Raw genomic sequence first — 26393 nt, forward strand, 5'->3', positions numbered from 1 at the left:
TACCTCCGGCTTGGTCAGGCATCCCTACAGACACAGTTAGCTGTGTCTGTGGGTGGGAAGCCGGATGTGTGTATGTGTCCTGGTCGCTGCACTAGCGCATCCTCTGGTCGGTCAAGGCACCTGTTCGGTGGGAGGGGGAATAACGTGATCCTACCACGCGCTGCGTCCCCCTGCCGAAACTCCTCACTGTCAGGTGAAAAGAAGCGGCTGGCAACGCCACATATCGGAGGAGGCACGTGGTAGTCTGCAGCCCTCCCCGGCTCGGCAGAAGGGGTGGAGCAGTGACCAGGACGGCTTGTAAAATAGGGTAATTGGCCAAGTACAACAGGAGAGAAAAAAGGGGGAAAATCCAAAAATAAAATAAAATAATGGATTACATTTATCAATTATATAGCACTTTATCTAGACACCCAAAGCCCTTCACAGTGAAGGGGGGAAACTCACCTCAACCACCACCAATGTGTAGCACCAACTTGAGTGATGCACAGCAGCCATTTTGCACCAGAACGCTCACACACACATCAGCTTGAGGTGGAGAGGGAGGAACCATTGAGCAAATTACACAGGGAGATGATTAGGTGGTCAGACGGAGAAATCCTAACATCTGTAGCCATGAAAGCATTTGAGCGCATCATTTTGTCACACTTGAAATCTTGCACCTCCCCAATGGTGGACCCATATCAATTTGCCTATCAAGCCAACCGGTCTGTTGAGGATGCAGTTAGCATAGCCCTGCACCATACCCTGCAACACCTGCAATCACCAAACACCTATGCACGCATCCTGTTCATAGACTTTAGTTCCACCTTCAACTCCATCAACTCACTCAAACTCTTTACCATACTCTTGGATATGAACATTGACCCATCCATATGCCACTGGATTCGGAACTTCCTGTGGAACAGGCCACAGAGGGTGAAAGTTAATAACCTAACCTCACACCCTCTTACCCTCAGTACAGGTGCTCCTCAGGGCTGTGTTTTCTCCCCCTGGCTCTTCTCACTTTACACCACCCACCTCACATCCACGGATAGCTCTGTGAAAATGATAAAATACACACAACCATTGTAAGCCTCATCTCCAACAACACTAAAACCCAGTACCGCACTGAAGTAGACCAAGCTGTCACTTGGTGCGCAAACAACAATCTTCTGCTTAATACAGCCAAAACCCAAGAACTCATTATTGACTTCCGATGCATGCTGAGTCCTAAAACACCCATACAAATGAACGGAGACCCCATCACCACCATCAACTCTTTTAAATTCTTTCGAACATACATCAGCAATAACCTGAAATGGAAAATTAACGCTGAACACATCATTGCAAAAGCTCAACAACAACTTTACTTTCTTAGGCAGCTTAAAAAATACTGGATCAAACATCAACTGCTCGTTCTGTTTTACTCAACCATTATCATGTCCATCATAACATCTTCTATTACAGTATGGTATGGCGGCACAGACAGTCAAACACGGAAAAAACCGCAGCGGATTGTCAACAAGGCATCCAAAGTCATAGGCAACCCGCTCCCCTCAGTTGAATCTCTACATACTAAATGGACTGTAAAGCGAGCAGGGAAGATCACCTCCAACTCCTCACATCCTGCTCATCACCTCTTCCACCTCCTTCCCTCAGGGAGGCGCTATAGGTCACTGTCAACTAAGACTAAACGCTTCGCAAACAGTTTTTTTTGCCCTAGCCATAAGGACTCTGAATTCCTCCCTATAGTCCCCTCCTCACACATCATTGGCATAAATACCACCATTCACCTGTTATGCCTGATATGTTTATTTCTGTTATTGTGTAACTGTATTGTTCATGATAATATGTGGAGTGTCTGTTGTTGTCCATGTATGTATTGTGCTGCAGAGTGTAAAGCGTACCAAAAACAAATTCCACCGGCCTTGGTCATGTGGCTAATAAAATAATCTATCTATTTATCTATCTATCTATCGAAGTTGGGAATTTTGCCAGGAGAGACCCCCTTCTCTTTGCCATAAGTGCCATGGGATCTTTAATGATTACAGTGAGTCAGGACCTCCGTTTAACATGTCATCCAAAGGATGGTATCTCCTACATTTTTTTTTCTGTGGCTGTTTTTGTTTTTGTTTGTTTTATTTTTTTTTAGGACCAGGGGGGATACTACCTCCTACTGGCCCACCTACACCACTTCCAGCAGCAACTCAGTTTTCCTGGGAGGTCTCCCATCCAAGCAGCTAAGCCCATACCTGCTTAGCTTCCGTCATTAGGCAGAGCCAGGGTACATGTTGGTATGGCTGTACGGTTGCTGTATAAGCATGGTAGGGTATTGTGAATAAGTAAGTCTTGCGCTTGACTTTGAAAGAAGAAAGGCTGCGCATTCATGAAGGTGTTGAGGTGGAGAGCTCCACAACGTTTGGGGCAGTGGCACCAAATGATCTAGCTCTCACTGTTGACAGTTTTGTGCAGGGAATATAGAGTAGACCAGTGTCAGAGGATCCGAGTAAGCAGCTTGATTTCTGGGGTTGAGGAAATTCAGAAAGGTAGGAAGTAGCAAGTCCACTTAATGGACTTAATACTTCCTACCAATATAATGAGGAGGAGTTTGAATTGTATATGGGCAGATATGGTAAGCTGGTGCGGTTGGTAGAGGGCAGGAGAGAGATGCACAGATTTCCTTGTGCAAGTACGTAACCTGGCTGCTAAATTCTGAATGTATTGTAGTTTATTGAGAAATCTGATTGGGAGTTGCAGTAGTCAAAGTGAGAAGTGATGGAAGCATGAATCAAGGTTTCAGCATCCTGAAAGCTAAAGGAGGAGCAGAGATGGGCTATATTTCATAGGCAGAAGAATGCTATTTTGGTTATGGAGTTAATATCATCTGAAAAGAAAGTGTGAGAAATGTGAGCTCAAGAATAACACCAAGGTTGTGAACAGCAGTGGACAGGACTATGGTAATGACATCTATGTCAAGGCAGAGATCACCAACCTTGGAGGGAGCAACCTTGGACCCTACCAACATGATCTCAGTCTTGTCACAATTCAACTTAAGGAAGTGCTGAGATACATTTGTGTGTCACCTACATAAAAGTGAAACTGCAATCCATGCCGACAAAAAACAGAGCGGCGGGGGGGGGGCATAAAGTTAATGGTGAACAGAAGGGGACTTAAGACAGAGCCCTGTGGGACACTTTTGAGACAGAATGCTATCTGTCAGTATAGGATCTGTCAGAGATTCCTAGATGGAACAGGAGGTGAGAGAGTAAATTGTGATTAATTATATCAAAGGCAACACTCAGATCAAGGAGTAAAATGTTAATGAGACCAGAACCAGTGGATCAGAGGCGATCATTAACTACTCTGACAAGGGGGGTTTCTGTGTTGTCACAGGAGTGAAAACCTGACTGGGAAGGCTAGTGTAGATCATTACAGGACAGACATATCTGCCTGTTACTGAGAGGCCACCACCTTTTCCAAAATCTTCAAAATAAAGAGAAGTTTGGAGATAGATTGTTTATTGCTGAGGACTTAGGGCCAAGAGACGGTTTATTAAGAATATTAAGAACAATAAATTGTTCCCGATTCCTGATCTGGAAAAATCATATTATAGCATAATGAATGAAAGAAGGGAGTCCTTCCTTGCTGAAAGTATTAAATTAAATAGATTAAATGGATCCAAAATTGGCTTTATGCTAAAACAGAGAACAACAGTTCACATATTTACCCTCCACGGCGTTATTAAAAAATATGTGCCCCAAACAAAAAAGAAAAAAAATGTTCTTTTTTCCCCCACTAATCTCTATACTGGTTTATCTCCTGCTTTACGCTTTAGTAACATGATGGGGGGTTTTTTTCCTAATAAAAATGTCATACCAATAAAGCTTGAGTGAATTGAATTGTGTGTGTGCGCGTACGTGTGAGACAGAGGGAGGGAGAGAGAGAGAGAGAGAGAGAGAGAGAGAGAGAGAGAGAGAGAGAGAGAGAGAGAGAGAGGGAGAGAGAGAGAGAGAGAGAGAGAGAGAGAGAGAGAGAGAGAAGACAAAGCCAATGCGACAGCAGCTACAAGAGTCTGCTATGGGCATGTAGTGGAATCTGAAGTGAGCTGATGGTGCAAATTCTGAGATGCAGTGAGTGTAACAGCAGGTGGGGGCCGTTGACAGTTTATAGTTCAAATAGACTCTTTTTTGTACTCAGCAACAGGCTTAAAGAGCAAGAACAGTTTAACAACCATCCCCAAAAATCAGAGCCCCTAACTCCTGACTGCACATATTTTAAAGCAACTTTCTGAGGGAAAAAAGCCCCTAAATGTCTATAATAACTTACATGGCAACCATGCATGTAAGAGCTGCGTCTCTTGTTTTTATTTAATAATACTCAGTATAGGGCCGAATTTGGTTTGATGCCGTTAAAAGTCAAGCAGTTATGGTCTAAGTGCCAGCTGCTGGTTACAAGATAGTCTGTAAAACATATTTTATTTGGTTACAAATAATTGTACAATAATGGATCTCTATGTGCAGCTGAAACTGTTTGTGAAGGACTAATATTAAAGATACTCTATATGTGCATCTCAACCTGGCCTATATTTGACCCTATGGTTGTAGAGTAATGTTTGTCCACTTCTCCCCATTTTGGTTTGTTAGTGTCACTTGTACTTGTGTATCAGTTTTGGAATATCGGCCCATAGTTTAGCTCCTCTCCTATCTTATTTATTGCCAGTTGCAAACCAATGTGCAGCCAAATTAATCAATATAAGCAAAACCTACGACCTCCTATGTCTGTATACAGTTTTAGGTAGAGGGTCATCTTTTTTTCTCAGTAAATTACAGTCTACTTTTTCAAATGCTACTGGATTTGGTAATGTAATTTTGCTCATTTTGTGAAAGACATGAATGCATTATTGTGATTCAGATCACATGTGCCTCTATGGGTCTCCCTCTTACATAATATACCTTTAACGTGACAATGTGCAAACTTGCTGTGGTGTTCTACAGTGGTAACCTTAGTGAGAGGAGACAAAAGCAGACAATTTACTGGCTGGTGGGCCATGCCATTGAAACTGTTGTGTGGTTTAAGTGTCCGTGGCTCCGTCCTTGTAATAATGATAATAATAAATCAAAGTTATATGGCGCTTATCTAACAATCAAAGTCGCTTTACAATAAACGGCGGTGAAACAGATAAACATAACACGGACATACAGGGGTGGATGGGAAGGGGTGGCTAAGAGAGGAAGAAGCGACAGCCACACATAACGCCAGCAGTACTCTCCAACTTAAACAGATACAAAAGGGCAAGAATTTTTTTTTTTTTTAAAAACACAACAGCACTGTGGACGTTGGTTTTCTGTAGGGTTTTACTCCCATAGACTATTCCTCTCCCGAGGTATCCACTAGGCAGTGACACTATTTAACCCATAGCTGGGGGCTGGTTCGTGGGCATCAGGAAATTTCCACACACCGGTGGGCCTGCGTACCGCACGTCTAGGGACCAGACCTCCTCCGAGTCCCTTGTACTTCAGCCAGGGTCCAAGGTGTACCCAGTTACCGTGTGTTGCCACGAGGAGGCACTACATAGGGCTTGCTGTTGGAGAGGGCAGGGAGAGACTTACGTGCTCGGGTCTCCTGTTCACATTTCTGCAACTAGCCAGCGGTGAAGGTTGAGAGTGAGGCATGACAGGCACAGAACACTGAATCTGAAATAGCAGTGCTCTCGTCACACGCAATTGAAAAGGCGGTAAATTCAGCAGCTTTTGCCTTAATTTGCTCGCTGATGTCCTGAGATATGTCTTCAATGCGGCATGTTATTGTATTCTGTGACAAGCCGATTTGGGAGAACAACTTTGCCTGAGAGGAACACAACAATTCAGCAGCCGAAGAGAGCCACTGTTTGACAAATTCTCCAGTGGCAAATGATCTTCCGCTTTTAGCAATCAGTGCTGCAATTTCACAGCTGGCCTGTGACACGCTCTCCTGAATTGCCAAGGGCCGGATGAGAGCGCCTTGCTATGAGCGAAATTTAGCTAGCAGCTCGCTGGTCTTTAGCTTTCGTGCATCACTGCAGTACTTTGAAAAAGCTGCTGCATGTTTAGTATCGTAGTGTTGGCGGACATTGTACTCCTTCAGTACAGCAACAGATTGCTTGTGTAGCGAATTCAGGGGGGCAGCTCGGGACGCCGCAGCTCGGGACGCCACATCCAGGACGTGAAACCGTGGCTCCCACACCGCAAGCGACTACTTTAACCAGTCGACTAAAGGGTCCGACCCGTTAGCCAAGGGCTACCGAGCGTATTTATCCGTGAATCTTACATTGCCCCCTTCCTTCGGGAAGCGCGTCCACGCGCATCCCACTTCTGACACCAATGTAGCGAATTCGGGGGACAACCACAGGAACCGCCGCAGCCGGGATGCGAACCCGTATCTCCCGCACAGCGGGAGACATCGCTAACCACCTGACTAAAGGGTCCGACCCGTTAGCCATGTCTACTTATTCGTGCACGTTACACTACCCCCGTTCTTTGGGACGCGCGTCCGCATGCATCCCACTTCTGACACCAATGTAGTGAATTCGGGGTTGGGGGGGCAGCCTGGCCGGACCGTCACAGCCGGGACGCGAACTCGTGGCTCCCGCACCACGGGCGACAACGTATCTATTCTTGACATCAGTACAGTGTTACATTCTTCATACATTCATTGTTCATACAAGACATTCATTACATTTTCGTTTTTTTTTTCTCAAGAACTCTGTACACTCTTTGTACCCAGTCTTTGTACACTGTTGCCGGGGTCAGAGGTTTCTAGCACATGACCCTCTGTAGGAACATAACTTTTACTGTTAGCCCATTTGAAAATCACTGAATTTGGTAGGCTGCTTTACCAGCCTGCCACTTCTGGTGTGTTGGACCTGTGTGTCTGAACAGTTAACTGGTTGTTCCACATTTCTTGTCGCGCCATGTACATGTGGTTCTGCAGGCTCGCTTGGAGGTGGCTGCTCAGTGACACTGACATTACCGTCCTCTATTTCAGTATGTGTGTCATTCCGAATTGTTCTCAAGTGCTCCTATTCCTCCAGTGCCTTTGTCCTGCAGCCGGCACAACATTATATGAGCTCGGCTCCTGTCTCTTCTGTTCTACCAGGGCAGGTTTCCAGCCTTGTGGAGTCTCTATACTGAAAGCCATTCCTGGTTCGAGCACAGAGAGAGATCTTGCATGTTGGTTGTAGTATTCTCCTTGTCTTTGTTGCAGTTTAAGTAGCCTCTGATTGACTCTTGCCGGATGCCTCAGTTTGAGCACAGCACTGGCTACTGGCAATGTGCTTCTTAGGACCCGACCCATCAGCATTTCTGCAGGAGAGAGACCAAGTCCAGTCACAGGAGTGTTCCTTAAAGTCAACAGAGCCAGGTGGGGGTCTGTCTTAGTCTGCTCCGCCTTCTTCAGCATGAGTTTAATGGTCTTTATTGTGCGTTCTGCCATCCCATTAGACTGTGAATTGAGAATGGGCTTGAGAATGTCCATGTTATGCCCCAGTCACTTGCACACTGACTCATCTCAACACTAGCAAATGGCATGTGGTCACTCACCACTTCCTTCGGAACACCATGTCTGGGAAACACAGCCTTCAGCTTTGCTATTACTGTGCTTGCTGTTTTGTCGCACATGTGTTGGACCTTAGGATATTTTGAGAAATAACCTACCGTGAGGAGGAAAGATTTGCCTTGTAGCTCAAAAATGTCCACACCTACTTTGTACCATGGTAGTTCTGGCAGCTCATGGCATTTTAGTGGCTCCTTCTGATTCTTAGGTAGGTGTTGTTAACAGGTGGGGCAGCTCCCAACCGTTTGCTCTATATCAGCCGATATGCCTGGCCAATATAGATACTTGCATGCCTGTTCTTTGGTCCATTGTACTCTTTGGTGGGCTATGTGCAGTCTGTAGCATGTCTGATCTCAACTTTTTCGGGATAATGAATCTGTCTCCTGTCATCAGGACCCCCCCCCCATTTACTGTGATTGTGTCTCTGATTGGCCAATACGCTGAAGCTGTAGCAGCATTCGTTGTAGTCTGGCAGGTGCATGTCCTAATGGCTTTGTGAATATAGCCTCCAGAGGCTTGTAGTCTGACTGCACCACCACATGTGCACCAAACACGTACTGGTGGAATTTTCGTGTCGCAAACATGACCGCAAGCAATTCTTTTTCAATCTGCGCATAGTTGCACTCAGCCTGTGTTAGGGCTCTGGATGCATATGCCACTGGCTGTCCTTGCCGCAGCAGGCATGCACCTAGCCCATCTTTTGATGCATCAGCTTGGAGGACTATCTGCTATTTTGGGTCGAAGAATTTCAGCACTGGAGCCTCAGTTAGTGCTGTCTTGAGTTTGGTCAGGGAAGCATCGTGTTCATGTGACCACAGCCACTGCATATCTTTCCTCAGTAGCTGCCGTAAGGGTGCTGTCACTGCTGCTTCATTAGGTATGTATTGGGACAGGTACTTAGTCATACCTAGTAGCCTTTGTAGACCCTTTCTATCTTCTGGTGCTGGCATGTGTACAATAGCATTCACATTGTCACTGTCTGGCCGTACTCCCTCAGGGTTTATCACGTGTCCCATGTACTTCACCTCCGTCACTTTGTACTGCACTTTGTCTGCATTGAACTTAACATTCATCTCTTTGGCTCTCTGTATTACCTTGTGCAGTATCTCGGCATGTTCCTTCTCATCAGCTGCAGCGATGATCATATCATCAGCTATCACCTGTACACCGTCAATGTCACAAAATGTTTCACTGTTCTTCTGTTGGAAGACTTCGCTGGCTGATTTTATACCAAATGGGAGACGCTTGAACCTGTAACGCCCCCATGGCATGTTGAAGGTGCATAACAGTGACGATGCTCGGTCCAGCTTAATTTGCCAGTATCTGTCTTTTTCATCAAGTATTGTAAATATTCTCTTGCCAGAAAGTCTGCTTTGGACATCTGTAGGTGTCAGTGTGGAGTAGTGCTGTCGTCTGATGGCTTTGTTCAGCTCTCGATGATCAAGACAAAGTCTAAGTGAGCCATTTTTCTTTTCAGTTATTACCAAGCTGTTCACCCACTGTGTCGGTTCTGTTACTGGAGTGATGACATCAGCTTTTTCCAGCTGACTGAGTGTCTTTTTCAGTTTGTTCATGATGACAAACGGGATTTTTCTGCAGCCATGGATCACGGGGGTCACTTCTGGGTCAATGAGAATATGATGCTCACCAGGGAACTCCCCTCCCTCTTTGGTTGCAGGTGAGCTCTCCTTGATTTCATCAACACGTCTCACCAAGTTCAACTCCTCACATGCTGCTCTTCCAAGAATTGGAGATGCTGACTGCTTAATGACATAGAACTGGAGCTTGGACTCTCTTCGTTCAGTACTGCATTTCAGGTAGGTGCTACCGGCTGGCTTTATCTGGTTACCTCCATAAGATCTTAATACTGTGTTTGTGGGACTAAGGCGTACTTTGCCTGGAAGTTTTCTGTCCTGTTCTAGAGGGAGAACAGTAGCGTCAGCACCCGTGTCTAGTTTAAAGATGATGGGAACTCCTCAAAGTAACTCGCCATGGCATATTACTAGCTTTACTCAGTGCATTTACCTGGGTGCACTCCAGACTGCCCACAAATAGTGAATCCACTGTCTGCACTGCTTGCACTCCTTTCATTCTGCACATCTTGGCAAAGTGATTGCCCTTCCCACAAGCTCTGCACTTCATTCCATATGCTGGACATGTTTTTGGGCCATGTGTCTTTCCGCATCTGTTGCATACTTTTGTTTGGTTGACATATTTATCCTTTTTATGATGAGCACTGAACACTGTTTTGTTGACATTAGCTTTATTTTGCCTTATTGGTCTTGTTGCCTCCGTTATTGCATACACCTCATTTTCCTTCTTTGCGCACACCATTATGCTGATTTGCTCCTTGGCTATCTCTGATGCCTTGCAAATATCAATGGCTTTAGTTAAAGTCAGGTTAGGTTCTCTCAGCAGTTTCTCTTTCAGATGCTTATCTGTAACACTGAAAACAATTTTGTCTCTCAGCATGTCATTTTCAGTTGTACCGAACTCACAGTCTTTGCTCCTGTGTTTTAGCTCTGTGACAAATTTGTCAATGTGCATCGGTTCTTGCATTGCATACATCCAAAATTGGTGCCTTTCAAATATCACGTTTTTCTTTAGTGTACAGTAATCTCTGAAAGCCTGCAATATGTGGTCCACCTGCACGTTTTCAGCAGGCCAGTAGCCAGAAACATATTTTTGGGGGGGGGGGGGGTCGGGCAACACTGCCGAAAGCTACCGGTAAATAAAATTCCCACACTGTATACTATAGCCTAATACCCAACCGTACGGTAAATGTCAACGTATTAATGGCCCATAGATAATCATCAATGCATTAATAAATAAAAGTGGGTCTTACTGTTATGTCTGCACACATCGACAGTGCTGCATTTGATTTGGTGCGGTTCTATTGTGCTGGGATCGATTGGTGATGCCTGCGGGCTCTGGGTTGTTTGATCGGGTCTGCCTTTGATGCTGTGTCAGTCTAAATAAAGAATGCCACGGAGAGGTTGTGTCAAGCGACAGCGCTGTGTCCTGAAGTGATTTAAAAATACAATATTGGCGACGAGCATGGCTGAAATCTCTCTTCCACCACCTGCCCCCTTCCTGGCGTTACCTGGCGAGCCTCCGGTACCATGGACTCGCTGGCTACATAGTTTTGAAAATTACATCATCGCCTCAGGGCTCGACGACGTGAGCCAGGCTAGGAAGACGGCTTTGTTGCTACACTGCTTGGGAGCAGAGGGTCATCGTGTGCTCGGGACTCTGGAGAACGTCACAAGCTTTGCCGAAGCTGTGGGACTTATGAGCACCCATTTTGCTGCTCCACAGAGTGCCCTCCTTCGGCGATTTATATTCCGTCAGCGACGCCAACTGCCTGGTGAGTCTGTGCGGCAGTATGTAGCTAATTTGCGAGGGCTAGCTAGCTCATGCAAGTTTGGCGCGCTTCAGGACGAGATGGTTCGCGACCAGCTAATCGAACACACCAACAACGCAAGGGTGCGTGAGACTCTCCTGCTGGAAAAAGATGATCTGCTGCTGTCCAGAGCAATTACCATCGCACTACAGGTTGAGGGAGCAGCTGAGTGTGCTGCTATGCTAAATACACAGCAAGTGGCCACCTCCAGTCAAGCTGCCAACGACTCCTCCCTCTACTCACGGCTGCCCCTCGGGACGCGACCCAGCCAGAGCGAGGCGGGCGCCGACTCCACTGGGGACGTCTTGCAACTGCAACGACGGCGTTCTCGGCCCAGCCCTCAACAGTCCTGTGGTAACTGTGGGTCTCGGTCTCATGTTTCAAGGGCTCAGAACTGCCCTGCCCGTGGCCAGACATGCCGTAGCTGCGGTAAGCACAATCACTTTGCCAACGCCTGTCGATCTTCCTTCCCCGGCTGGGTCAGAGGGCCACACCCCCCAGTCTTCAACCGCCGTCATTCACAAGCTGAGCTCTGGGCCAGTGTCATTCAAATCATGCACAGTCAACATTAATGATGTGTGCATCCCCCTGCTGTTGGACACCGGTGCAAGTGTGTCTCTCCTGAATGTTGATACCTACAGTCAATTTTTCGGTTCACTGCCACTGTCCGCACCCTCAGCTGTCCTCTGTGGGTATGGTGACTCCAAAATCGATCTGGTTGGCTCTCTCCAAGTGACTGTCCGCTATGGAACCAAGCTGGTGCCCAATGCAGTTTTTCATGTGGCACGCCGTGGGGCCAACCTGATGGGCCTGGACCTGTTCTCCGCTCTGGGGTTCTCCCTCTTAGACACAAGGGGGGCAGCAATCCTGACTGTTGCCACACCTTGGCAGCAGAAGTGGCCATCGCTGTTTATGGGGCTGGGCTGCCTCTCCGCCTTTGCCCATCAACCTCTCCTCAACCCTGCTGTGAAATCTGTCATCCAACCACTGCGCCGCATCCCGTTGGCTCTCCGTGATGGGGTCTCCGCCAAGCTGCAACAACTGCTGGAAGCTGGCATCAATGAACCGGTGGACGCGTCACCTTGGGTCTCAAACCTCGTGGTGGCTAAGAAGAAGTCGGGGGGCCTGCGTGTCTGCGTCGATCTACGTGCAGTAAATAAGGCAGTGGTCCCTGATAAGTATCCACTGCCCACCTCAGAAGAACTCACTGCTCAGTTCTATGGCTCTGAGGTGTTCTCCAAGCTCGACCTCAGACAGGGGTACTTACAGGTGCCCCTCCACCCCAGCAGCCGAAACCTCACAGCCTTTGTGACACATGCAGGAGTGTTTCGCTACACCAGGATGCCTTTCGGTCTCAGCTCCGCCCCTAGCTGCTTCCAGAAAATCATGGTCTCTGTGCTGGCTGGCATACTGGGCGTGGCCATTTATCTGGACGATATAGTGGTACACGGGCCCACCAGTGAAATCCACGACAAGCGCCTCAACATGGTCTTCGCAGCCCTGTCCAAGCACAAGCTAACTCTCAATGCTGAGAAATGTGTCCTCTCTGTGCCAGCCATCGAGTTCGTGGGGTTCCGGCTGTCAGCGAGCGGTGTAACTCCACTACAATCCAACGTGGACGCCATTCAGGCCATCCCTGAGCCCAGCTCGGCCGCCCAGGTCGCCTCCTTCCTGGGTATGACAAGTTACTACCTGAGGTTTCTTCCCCAGTACTCTGCGACCACAGCCCCCCTGCGCCAGCTGCTGTGTAAGGACGAGCCATGGGTGTGGTCAAAGGCATGCAGTGACGCTGTGCGTGATCTCAAGACTCAACTGACTTCACCACCAATGTTGGCTCACTTCGACATCTCCAGCTCCACCTTTGTGACCTGTGACGCATCAGCCACAGCGATAGGGGCTGTGCTGTCTCAAACCCAGAACGGTGTGGAGAAGCCCATCGCCTTCGCCTCCCGTGCCCTCAACCTGACCGAGCAGCGGTACTCCATGGGTGAGCGTGAGGCGTTAGCCTGTATCTGGGCTTGTGAAAGGTGGCACCTCTACCTCTATGGCCGCTCCTTCACCCTCAGGACAGATCACCAGGCCCTGACAGCGCTGCTGTCCACATCTGGGACAGGCCACAAACCCCTGAGGCTGCACCGCTGGTCTGACCGCCTCCGCCAGTACAACTTCAGCCTGCAGTTCACCCCAGGCAGAGACAATGTTGTCGCTGCATGCTCTCTCGCTCTGTCTCCACCCCAGCTCCACAGATGGACACTGACTGTGTGGAAAAGGACATTGTCCAAATGCTACACACACCCCTCCAGGCCACTGTCTCTCTGCAGGAGCTGAGGGCAGCCTCCGAACAGGACCCTGTCCTCTCCCAGCTCCGCACCTACATCCAGAACAGCTGGCCTCACAAGGTCCCAGAGGAGCTGGCTGCGTTCGCCCGAGTCAGACAGGAGCTCTCCTGCTGGAACGACACCTGCGTGGCACGTGGGTTTTGCACAGTGGTCCCAGGTGCTCTCCGTGCACGTGTTTTGAATACGGCGCATGAAGGCCACCTGGGCATTGTGAAACTGAAACAGCGCTGCCGAGACCTGGTGTGGTGGCCGGGCATAGACAGAGATATTGAGGCTCTGGTGAAGGACTGTTCTGCCTGCCTTGTGAGTGGCAAGACTGGCCACCAGGCTCCCCCACCCCTGCAACCTCTCGCCTGGCCCTCTCAGCCCTGGGAACACCTGCAGTTGGACATTTGTGGTGAGATCCATGGAGTTCCCCACCACCAACGCTTCATGGTGGTCGCCTACGATCTACACTCAAAATGGCCTGAAGTCACCACTTCCGGCACTGTGACCTCACAGATCATCATCGACTTCCTGGACTCTCTTTTCTCTTGCTGGGGCCTCCCAAAGACCATCACCACTGACAACGGCCCTCAGCTGGTCTCTGCGGAGTTCACTGCTTATCTCGAAAGCAAGGGCATCCATCATATACGCACTGCATACTACCACCCCCAGGCCAATGGCGGCGTTGAACGTTTTCACCAGTCACTGAAGAACGGCCTCAGAGCACACATGGCCCAAGGGTGCTCTTTCACGCAGGCCATCCGTCACACTCTGCTGCACTATCGGGCCACACAGCACTCGACCACAGGCGTCTCCCCAGCCTCTCTCATGCTAGGCCGGGAACTGTGCATGCCCCTTGACAGGCTCCGCCCCTCCACACCTCAGGCACCTCCCTCTGGGGTCAGAGCCTCAGTCACTCGTCAGCAGACGCGGATGAAGCAACGGTTTGACCAGTCCAAACGAACCAGGGTGCCAGACATCAATGTGTCAGACTGGGTCAGGGTCCGCAGGCCCCACAGGGACAATAAAATGGCTTCATACTGGTCCTCTCCTCTCCAAGTCACCCGTCAGCTGGGCCCAGCCACTTACCTCCTCAGCGATGGCACTCGGTGGCACTCCAGTCATCTACGGAAGGTGTCAGCTCTGCCACACACAGCTGGTGACACAACCATAGCCATTTCCTCAGCATGGCGAGACGCCCCAGGGCTTCATGCAGCTCCTACATGGGCCCCAGACATTCCTGGGCCTCAGCTTCCCCTGCCTTCTCCCTCCCCACCTTGGCCTGCCCAGCCTCAGGCCCACCCCGCGACCGGTTCGCACACGTTTACGCCCTGGCCACCTAGAGGACTTTGTGTCAACCTTTCATGTTTGAAATCCTGCCGGGGGGGGGGAATGTTATGTCTGCACACATCGACAGTGCTGCATTTGATTTGGTGCTGTTCTATTGTGCTGGGATCGATTGGTGATGCCTGCGGGCTCTGGGTTGTTTGATCGGGTCTGCCTTTGATGCTGTGTCAGTCTAAATAAAGAATGCCACGGAGAGGTTGTGTCGAGCGACAGCGCTGTGTCCTGAAGTGATTTAAAAATACAATACTTACCTTATAAAAGCAGGTCCAATTGTCTTTTTTGTCTGCAAAAGATGTCCATTACCTCTTCCGGCGTCACCACAATGTCTCTGTGCTCCGAGTGCAATGTCAGTCCATTAAGCCGTCTTTCCGTCATTGTACTGCGCATTTTGTCCTTGATCCTTCCCAGACGGCAAAAACTTCTCTCGACATGGGCACTGGTGACAGGAAGCGTGGTAAAAACGCGGAGAAGCTTGAAGATGCTTGGAAACAACTCACTGGCTGGTGATGAAACTACATATTTCCAATTCAGGGGCCAGTTTTACAGACAGAAACACGGCTGTGCAATGGGCTCACCAGTATCTCGCATTGTGGCCAACTTATATATGGAAGAGGTAGAACACAGGGCCCTGAACTCCTTCAGAGGAACAAATCCGAGCCACTGGTTCAGATATGTGGACGACACATGGGTCAAAATCCAAACACAAGAGGTGCAAGCGTTTACCAAACACATCAACTCAGTGGGCAAGAACATTACGTTCACAAGGGAAGATGTAAAGAACAACAGTTTGCCCTTCTTGGACTGTGACGTCCACATTGGGGAAGACAGAAGCCTCCACACTGGGGTTTTTATAGGAAACCTACACACACAGACCAATATCTACTTTTCGACCCCCACCGCCCGCTGGAACACAAACTGGGAGTCATCAGAACTCTGCAACACAGAGCTGATAATGTGCCCAGCAGCACTCAGGCCCAACGGTAAGAACACAAACACCTGAGGGAAGCTCTAAAAACCTGCAGCTACCCCAGTTGGACCTTTGTGAAAACTGCAACACGTTCCAGAAAGACCAACTGGGTGAGCGATGAGGAGAAGAGGAACAGAAGGAATAACATAGTCATCCAGTATGTTTCTGGGGTCTCTGAGAAATTCAGGAGAATTTTTAACAAACACAGCATCCCGGTATACTTCAAACCCAGCAACACACTCCAACAAAAACTGGTTCATCCCAAAGACTGTGTACCACACACCCAGAAAAGCAATGTGGTGTATGCTGTACAATGCAATGAGGAGTGCACTGACCTATACATAGGAGACGCCAAACAACCACTACACAAACGGATGGCCCAGCACAGAAGGCCAAACTCCTCAGGACAAGACTCAGCAGTCTATCTACACCTAAAGGAGAAGACACACTCCTTCGAGGACAGCAACGTACACATTTTGGACAGGGAAGATAGATAGTTTGACAGAGGGGTGAAGGAAGCCATCTATGTGAAACTGGAAAAACCATCCCTCAACAGAGGAGGAGGTCTGCGACACCACCTATCTCCAACTTACAATGCCGTCCTTTCATCTCTACCCAGGAGACTCAAAAGCTTAGCCTCCAAGAACAACAGTCGGTCACTAACGGCTCCAACGACTCATGACCACTGAATGGAGCACTAACGAAGTCGAAACTAATACCTCCAACGACTGTCGTTGCTAAACATCGGAACACAAACGAGCCATTGACATCAATAGCTCTGATAACGACTCCAAAGAGGATAAATATCTGAGTTTCATCACCAGCCAGTCAGACTAGCTTGGTCTAGTCAGGAAGGCACGAACTGATGAAGCCTCTTGGATGAGAGGCGAAACGTCTTCACGGATATATAACCAAGTCCAGTTGCACTTGATTCAATTCCTTTGGACATTTTCCTTTTTCAACATTTTAATTGCCGTCGTGTATAACCTATATCTTTGCTCCGATCTGCGCCAGTTTTCACATATGTTGCCTATTAATACTAACGGAGAAGGTGACTTAAATTGTTCCATTTTGTTTTCTCTTCCGCGTTAGCGTGACCCCAAACACTATTGACTTTAGCGCCGTCGGCCCTAACACGTTTACGTTTAGTCACTGGGACTTTTCAACAAGCTCACCACTCTCTTCTCTCGGTCTCTCGTCTTCTTCGGCGATTAAACATCAAACGCCGCCACTTTTGACATCATATTGTGGTTTATACTGATGAGGAGTCTGGCGGGTAGTCCTTTTTATGAACTTTATTCAGAAACAAACAACAACAACCGCGCATGCGTGTCCTAACCGACTTCAGTTCAGCTACGTACATCCGCCGGAGAGGACGCCTATTGGCCTCTCGTCGTATTACCTATAGTATAGGCTCGCCATCGTATTACTCCGTGTATATGTTCAAACCCATATACTACAACCTCAACCCGCGGGCAAAAAAACAAAAAACAACCCGCGGCAACATCTTGAAAGTAGCCCAATTCCGCAGGAAAACCGCGGACCTGGCAACACTGTCTCACATTGACGCTACCTTATAAACGCTGCTTAACCACGCCTCCAATCATTTCTCCGTGAAATCCAGTCCAAGTAAGTAAGAAAAAGAAGAGGGGAAAAGGCAGTATCAGTGGATCCTTGCTGCACAACCCTCTCAGTGGATTCTGGAACATTTACAGGCATTGCTACACATGCATGCGATACCTTTGGAACAACCCTCAGATCATCATCAGATTCATCTGACACATTACAGTTCTCAATCTCAGTATTGATCATTTGATTGACATGTCTCCTGTACACCTTTCTATACACTTTCACAAGATATGTGACAGGACCAAGTGCCTTTACAGTGCACCCAGGCACCCATTTAACACCTTCCCCTCCCCTGTGGTTTCGAACCAACACCTTCTGTTTTGGTAGGAAGTGTCTGACTTGTGCCAACTTATCTGCTTGCTTGGACTGTTGACTGTCCTGTCTTTGTTGCATGGACTCTGCGAAATTAGGTTTGGTGAGAGACAACCTGGTTTTGAATTGACGTCTGAGAAACAATTCTGCAGGTGTATTCCCTGTAGTAGACTGTGGTGTACTCCTATAACAGAATAGGAAATTGTGTATGCAGTGCTGCAACGTCATATTGCTACTCTTTCCCTTTTCAAGAGCTGTTTTCAGGCTCTGCACCAAACGCTCTGCAGCTCCATTAGAAGCTGGGTGGTGAGGAGAACTCTTAATGTGTTTCACCCCATTGTTTTTCAGGAATGTTTCAAACTCAGCAGATACAAATTGTGGTCCATTATCAGACACAAGTTCGTCTGGAAGACCCCAAGTGGCAAAGTATCCCCTCAAAACTTCTATGGTCTTTTCAGATGTAGTACTACTCATCAAAGCTACTTCTGGCCAACGTGAATAGCTATCAGTGACCACTAGGAAGTTGAACTTTCCCTTCTGAGCATAATCTATGTGTATCCTCTGCCAAGGATGGTTAGGCCAGCTCCAATTGTGAACAGGAGCTGTGGCAGGTTAGTGTCTGTTTAACTGGCATGTCTGGCAACTGTTTACCAGTGACTCTATGTCAGAATCAAGGTTTGGCCACCAAAAGTGACTACGGGCTAATGCCTTCATCTTTACCATTCCCTGGTGATTTTCATGCAATTCACGTAACATCTGTGGTCTTAACACCTCTGGTATGATTACCCGGAAACCCCACATCACACAGTCAGATTCAACAGTCAGTTCAGTGTTTCTTATGAAGTATGGCCTTAACTCATCTTCATTCAAATGCTTGGCCAACCATTCAATGTGAAGTGCTTCACTCGCTGTAGTACTGCATCAGTCTTTGTCTGTTTTGCAATCTCTTGTGAGGACACTGGCACTTTATACAAGAATGAGACCCTAAACACAGAACTATAATCTGAGTCTGCCTCTTGAGTCTGTAGTGGTAAACGCGATAATGCATCCGCAGTTACATGTTGTAAGGATGGCTTGTAATGTATGTTATACTGGTATGCTGCTAAAATTAATGACCACCTCGGCAGCCTAGCTGCTGCCAATGTAGGCACTCCAGTCTTGGGCCCTATTATCTTTAGGAGTGGTTTGTGGTCTGTAAACAGAGTAAATTTTCGTCCATACAGATAGTCATTAAACGTGGTCACCCCAAAGATGATACTAAGTGCCTCTCTCTCTGTCTGAGAATAGTTGACTTCTGTTTTAGTGAGTGTCCTAGACACGTAGGCTATAGGTTTCTCACTGTTGTATGGAAACTGATGTGAAATCACGGCACCTATGCCATAAGGCGAAGCATCACATGCCAAAATTACAGGCAGTTTAGGATCATAATGTGTAAGCACTGGCGCGGCTACAAGCTGTGGTTTAGTACGCTCAAATGCCTCTTGACATTTTCTTGTCCAATCCCACTCTTTATCTTTATGTAGGAGCTCAGTCATAGGCTTAATCCCGCTGGACAGGTTTGGTATAAATGTGCCATAGTAATTGAGCATGGCCAAGTATGACCTCTCAATTCTGTCACATTTTTCGGCACAGGAGCTTTGTCAATAGCCTCAGTTTTCTCTTTAATTGGGTGCACACCCTCGGCATCAATTACATGCCCGATGTAGGCCACACTGTTCTGAAAGAAGGCGCATTTCTATTTGTTAAACCTAAGCCCATGTTCTTCCAATCGCTGTAACACTTGTTCAAGATTGCGCAGATGTGCGGTGGTAACTGTTCCTATTATCAAAATATCGTCTAAGTAGCATACCACGCCATCAAGCCCTTGTAATACTTCATCCATAGTGTGCTGGAAAATAGCGGGCGCGCTAGCGACCCCATATGGCAAGCAGTTGCATACATAGAGACCTGTGCGTGTATTGATGTTGAGAAACGGCTTTCTTTTCTCATCCATGTCGAGCTGAGTGTAGGCCTTCGTAGAGTCAAGTTTAGTGAAATGCTTTCCACCTGCTGAAGTGGAGAATAAATTCTGCGGTTTTGGAAGTGGGTACTGATCTACATCAAGCCACCGATTTACCGTCAATTTATAATCTCCGCAAATGCGCATTGATCCATCTTTTTTCGGAATGCACACTAGCGGCGCAGCCCATTCACTATGCTGCACAGGAGAGATAATTCCCTGTTGTTCGACTTCGATTAACTTTTTATCCACGGCTTCACGCAGTGCATAAGGCACTGGCCTCGCTTTGCAAAATTTTGGTATAGCATCCGGTGATACACGCAAGGATGCAGTGACGCCTTTCGCACGGCCTAGCTCTGCACTGAAAACTGCTCTGTGCTCTGAGCACACTTGCTCCACTGGGTCAGATGCTGCAACGCGATTCACTTTTGACCAAACTAAGCTGAGCACTCGAATCCAATCACGCCCCATCAGTGCTGGTGCTTTACCACGGGCCACTAGCAAGGGCAGCTGTAAATGCTGCTTCCCACATTGCACATTCACTAGGATTTTACCCAACAAAGCTAACGGTTGGTCTGTGTATGTTCTCAATGTAACGTCACATGAATGCAATTTCGACCCTTTCAGTTTCGATTTGTACAGGCTGTCTGAGATAACTGACATTGCTGCCCCGGTATCTACCTCCATGTACATCCTGACACCATTGCATTTTACCATCACCTTGTAAGGTTTCACATACTCACACTCAGTCTTTACTGAATACAGTCTCATATCAGTTCGCTGTTCAGAATCAGTCCCTGAGTTCGGTTCGCGAGTTGCGTCTGCCTGGTCCACAAAGTTCACATCTGGGCCGCCTTTGGCCCGAGGCGGGCGGGCAGACGAATGCCCATGTAACCCAGCCAGAAATAATGGGCCAAAGAATAAGAAAATTATTCAAAAACTATATAAGTTATAAACATTAATTTGTTTTAAGTTCATGTTTTATTCTGTTTCATATTATAGTTATGATTTACTAGTAAGTGACCCGCAACCAAGTTGCGGTGATCATGACGTTTATTAGCTATCCACCCGTCTAAATCTCCCTCCTCTTCATCCTGCCAGCTAACCCCCCCCACTCCAACTCCCTCCCCCCAAATGCTCAGAATCATCTGAAATGCCGAGAAGTGGTTTTTAGCCGTTTTTAGAAAAATGCATATTTTGCATATTTATGCATAATTTTAATTTTCTGGGATTTTTCCCTTACTCTCTGAGACAATACCTACCACCTCCAAAAAGAATTAGGATCATAAATGCTTTAGTTTTCGGTCCCGCTATCTACACTAACACACACACACACACTAACACACACACACTAACACCACACACATTCCGAAAATATATGAGTAGAAGGAGCGAAGGTACCCACACCTGTACGACACGTCACAGAGAGGATACATACCACCGTCTCTTCAGTTTATTTTCTTGTAGAGCCAGCAGGCAAGAGCATCTCTTCCTCGTCGTCAGTGTCGGACGCCATGACAGAAGTGTAAACACCACGCAAGCATTGTGGGTAATGTAGTGTTTCACGGGCAGTCTTACAGGAAACTACAACGCGGAAGTGCGTTCGACTATGGAAGCCCAAATGACTGCGGACATTCCTCGTGGAGTCCGCTCCGCGTACGTTCCGCCCGAGTATGTTTGGGCCTTTAAATGTGATTCATCAGATAAGACACTCGGGACACTTCCACGCGCGCAACAGCGGACAACTTTATTGTTCGTCAGACCCGCCAAAACCCGAACCGCCCGCACGCGCTGATTTACATTCAAAAACGGAAAACTTTATTGAGCTCACCTCTCGTGACAGCCTCCATATACGCCCGTGCTCGACGCTTTCTATTTCCAACGCTGCTCGCTGTCTCCGACCGCCATCCAGCAAGCCGTTAAGAACGCGAGGTTTGTGCGAACGGCGGAAAGAGCTGAGGCGTGACGTAGCCAGCGCCCGCCATCTTGTTGAACTGCTCAGGATTCTGAAGGGATTCCACATATTTTATGCATATTCCGCATGTTATGCATATTTTTAATGTTCTGCTATTTTTTATAGGTGCCTCCGATCATCCCCAATAACCTCCAAACAGAATCGCGGCCCCAAGTGCTTTAGTTTGGCCGTTTATAGACACCCACACATACATTGTTGAGATATGACACCAGTGTATTTGTATGACTATGTGTTACTGTGTACTATTATTTTGTTTACGACTTTGTTTGTCCACAAGTGGGCGGTGTTGCGCTTGCATGCGCGGATTGATTACGTCACTGAGACGCTGTTCATTTTCTTCTTCTCCCAAAACGACCGAATAAACGGAGGCTGCATTTTTCCCTCCAGCAGAAGTTCGGTAGACAGTACGATTCTTTATAACGGTTTAATAATCCACTTCATCTGCGCAGAGATAGACATAAAGTATTAGTCTAGTCTTCTAACAGGTTATGGGCCCAGATAACGTTGGATTATTTAGTAGTTTGATAAAAGAAGTACACGAAGTGTGATAACCTCGGATGGCGAGATGCGCGCAGGTTAGCCCGGAGTAGTAAGTTAGCAAGTGTGAAGCTAGTTAGCATCGAGAGAGGCTATCGGGAAGCTAACGGAACGCTAAGCTAAGCTAACGCTACCTAGGGAGATGGAGCGGAAGAGCAGGTGGCCCACATTCAACGGACAGGCCGACGAGTATGAACTGTGGGAAGAGCGAATGCTCTGTTGCATGCATGGTGTGGGGCTGAAAACCACCATTCTTACCGAGCCCGTGGGACCTATGACAGCGGAAGAGCAGGCCCTAGACGAGGAGCGGAACGCGGACGCCTACTGCGCATTGGCGCCTTTACTGGACAACACAAGCTTGGGACTGATCTTCAGAGAAACGAAGAACAAAGGTAGAGAGAGTCTACGGGTGTTGCGGGAACATTACATTGGTAAGGGCAGACCCCGGATTGTCACTCTGTATGTAACATTGACTGGGCTAAAGAAAGCTGATAATGAGACGATAACCGAATACATTATCCGAGCTGAACAAATCATTACGGCTCTCAAAGGGGCGGGAGAAGCACCGAGTGAGGGACTAATGATGGCCATGGTGATGAGGGGGTTACCCGAGAGATATAAGCCATTCACTCTAATGGTGACACATAGCGACAGTGAGTTGACATTGGGACAATTTAAGGCCAAATTGAGAAACTTTGAGGCGGCTGAAGATGTAGCTAATGCTACAGCATCGGACGAGACGTCCGAGAGGGTGATGAAGGCCCACGCAGCGCCTAAGAAAAAGCCAGTGAAACGTTGTGAGGGAGATGATGAACAAACGGTGTGCTGGCGATGCGGTGACAAAGGCCATCGGAAATCGGACTGTTCACGCAGCGTGTGGTGCAGCTTCTGCCGGGTCAAGGGTCACACGGACAAAGTGTGCAAGAAGAAGGACGGCGCTGATGGAGCCAGGTGTGCACGCGAGCAAGGTGGCGGCGGCGGTGGTGGTCACGGAGCAGGTCGAGGTCAGGGACCGGGGAATGCTGCGGAAGAAGAGAAACTACATCTTCAGAGTGCAGGCTGGAGAGACCAGCTCAGCAGGACCAGGACGACGGCAACAGTTCAAACCAGGATTGATTGTGGACTGTGGGGTTTCTTCCCACATAGTCAATGATAAGAAGAAGTTCAAGAGCTTTGACAGCTCGTTCGAGACAGAGAAACACTGCATGGAGCTGGCGGACGGTAAGCGCACCTTTGGAGTGGTGCAGGGCAGGGGAGATGCTACGGTATGTCTGCTCGACAGTGAGGGGCGATGGTGTAGAGTGACACTGCGGAACGCACTATATATTCCATCGTACCCCCAAGAGCTCTTCTCTGTGAAGTCTGCGACAGCACACGGAGCCAGTGTGTTCTTCGAAGAGGGCAGAGATGCCCTAATGTCACCGGATGGTACCAGGTTTGACATTTTTGTACAGGGGAAAATGTACTATTTGCAAACTGAATGTGTTGTTGAAAAGTGCCATGTGAGCCATGATATAGAAACTTGGCATGAGATAATGGGACACTGCAACTATGATGATATCATAAAGCTACAGGATATCACTGATGGTATGCATATAAAGGGTAAAGTGTGTAAACCTGACAAAGAGTGTGCAGTATGCATAGAAGGGAAGTTTACCCAAAACAGGAACAGGAAATCTACAGACAAAGCCAAGACACCACTGGAGTTGATAAACACTGATTTAGCCGGTCCTGTGGCAAACGAGTCCATTAATGGTTTCAGGTACATGCAATCATTTACAGATGTGTGCACAGGGGCTGTGTGTGTTTATTTCTTAAAAACAAAGAGTGACACAGTGCAAGCGACCGAGAAATTTCTGGCAGATGTAGCTCCCTATGGGACAGTGAAATGCATAAGGTCGGATAATGGAACTGAGTTTACAGGCAAGGAGTTTCAAACCCTGTTGAGATGGAACAAAATAAGACATGAGATGTCCTGCCCATACTCTCCCCATCAAAATGGCGTTGCAGAGAGAGAAGGACGCACACTATTCGAGATGGCAAGGTGTATGCTAATAGATAGTGGTCTACCAAAGAGCCTCTGGCATTATGCTGTACAGGAGGCAGCCCACACCAGAAACAGATGCTTCAACAAGCACACAGGCACTACACCATACACGGCAATGACAGGAAAAAAGTGCAACATGGCTAGAATGCAAAAGTTCGGGACAGAATGCTATGCTTACCAGCAGGACAAGGGAAAGTTAGATTCTAGATGTGAGAGGGGGCGTTTTGTAGGACACGACAAGAACAGCCCGGCCTACCTGGTCTACTACCCTGACCAAGAGAAAGTACAGAAACACAGACTAGTTAAATTTGTACACAAGGCAACTAGTGAAAATGAGACTCAGACACCAGGTCTGCACCCAGAAGACTGGGTAAGAGAGAGAAAGTCTGTTGAGACAGCTGTAACTCAAAATACATGAGTCGATTACTTCGTTAAAATCGGTTACCTCGATCGGCTCCATTCTTACCTGCCTCGATTGATCGAGTCTAGGATAGAGGGCGTGTCTGTGTGAATAGAGAAGGGAGGGGCAGTGACGAGACGAGAGCGTGGACGCTGCGAGAAGCTTATCAAGTAATAATTGCTTCGACGCGTGCGTGAGCTTGGTAAGAGAATAAAAAGAAACATCGACTCCCGTATTTTCACAATGTGTGTCCGGTGTGTGGCTGTGTGGGAGTCTATAAACGGCCAAACTAAAGCACTTGGGGCCGCGATTCTGTTTGGAGGATATTGGGGATGATCAGGGGCATCTATAAAAAATAACAGAACATTAAAAATATGCATAATATGCGCAATATGCATAAAATATGTGGAAGCCCTTCAGGATCCTGAGCAGTTCAACAAGATGCCGGGAGCTGGCTACGTCACGCCTCAGCTCTTTCCGCCGTTCGCACAAACCTCGCGTTCTTAACGGCTTGCTGGATGGCGGTCGCAGACAGCGAACAGCGTTGGACAAAGAAAGCGTCCGTGAAATAAGCCACAACGTCAGAGTTGCATTTGCATGGGTCGAGCACGGGCGTATATGGCGGCTGTCACGTGAAGTGAACTCAATAAAGGTTTCTGTTTTTGAATGTAAATCAGCGCGTGCGGGTTTCGGGTTTTGGCGGGTCTGACGAACAATAAAGTTGTCCGCTGTTGCGCGCGTGGAAGTGTCCGAGTGTCTTATCTGATGAATCACATTTAAAGGCCCAAACATACTCGGGCGGAACGTACGCGGAGCGGACTCCACGAGGAATGTCCGCAGTCATTTGGGCTTCCATAGTCGAACGCACTTCCGCGTTGTAGTTTCCTGTAAAACTGTCCGTGAAACACTACATTACCCACAATGCTTGCGTGGTGTTTACACTTCTGTCATGGCGTCCGACACTGACGACGAGGAAGAGATGCTCTTGCCTGCTGGCTCTACAAGAAAATAAACTGAAGAGACGGTGGTATGTATCCTCTCTGTGACGTGTCGTACAGGTGTGGGTACTTTCGCTCCTTCTACTCATATATTTTCGGAATGTGTGTGTGTGTGGTGTTAGTGTGTGTGTGTTAGTGTAGATAGCGGGTGTTATGTATGCACACATCGACAGTGCTGCATTTGATTTGGTGCTGTTCTATTGTGCTGGGATCGATTGGTGATGCCTGCGGGCTCTGGGTTGTTTGATCAGGTCTGCCTTTGATGCTGTGTCAGTCTAAATAAAGAATGCCACGGAGAGGTTGTGTCGAGCGACAGCGCTGTGTCCTGACGTGATTTCTAAATACAATATTGGCGACGAGCATGGCTGATATCTCCCTCCCACCACCTGCCCCCTTCCTGGCATTACCTGGCGAGCCTCCGGTACCATAGACTCGCTGGCTACATAGTTTTGAAAATTACATCATCGCCTCAGGGCTCGACGACGTGAGCCAGGCTAGGAAGACGGCTCTGTTGCTACACTGCTTGGGAGCAGAGGGTCATCGTGTGCTCGGGTCTCTGGGGAACGTCACAAGCTTTGCCGAAGCTGTGGGACTTATGAGCACCCATTTCGCTGCTCCACAGAGTGCCCTCCTTCGGCGATTTATATTCCGTCAGCGACACCAACTGCCTGGTGAGTCTGTGCAGCAGTATGTAGCTAATTTGCGAGGGCTAGCTAGCTCATGCAAGTTTGGCGCGCTTCAGGACGAGATGGTTCGCGACCAGCTAATCGAACACACCAACAACGCAAAGGTGCGTGAGACTCTCCTGCTGGAAAAAGACGATCTGCTGCTGTCCAGAGCAATTACCATCGCACTACAGGTTGAGGGAGCAGCTGAGTGTGCTGCT

The sequence above is a fragment of the Lampris incognitus genome, chromosome 6, assembly GCF_029633865.1.
Source record: "Lampris incognitus isolate fLamInc1 chromosome 6, fLamInc1.hap2, whole genome shotgun sequence".
Lineage (NCBI taxonomy): Eukaryota > Metazoa > Chordata > Actinopteri > Lampriformes > Lampridae > Lampris > Lampris incognitus.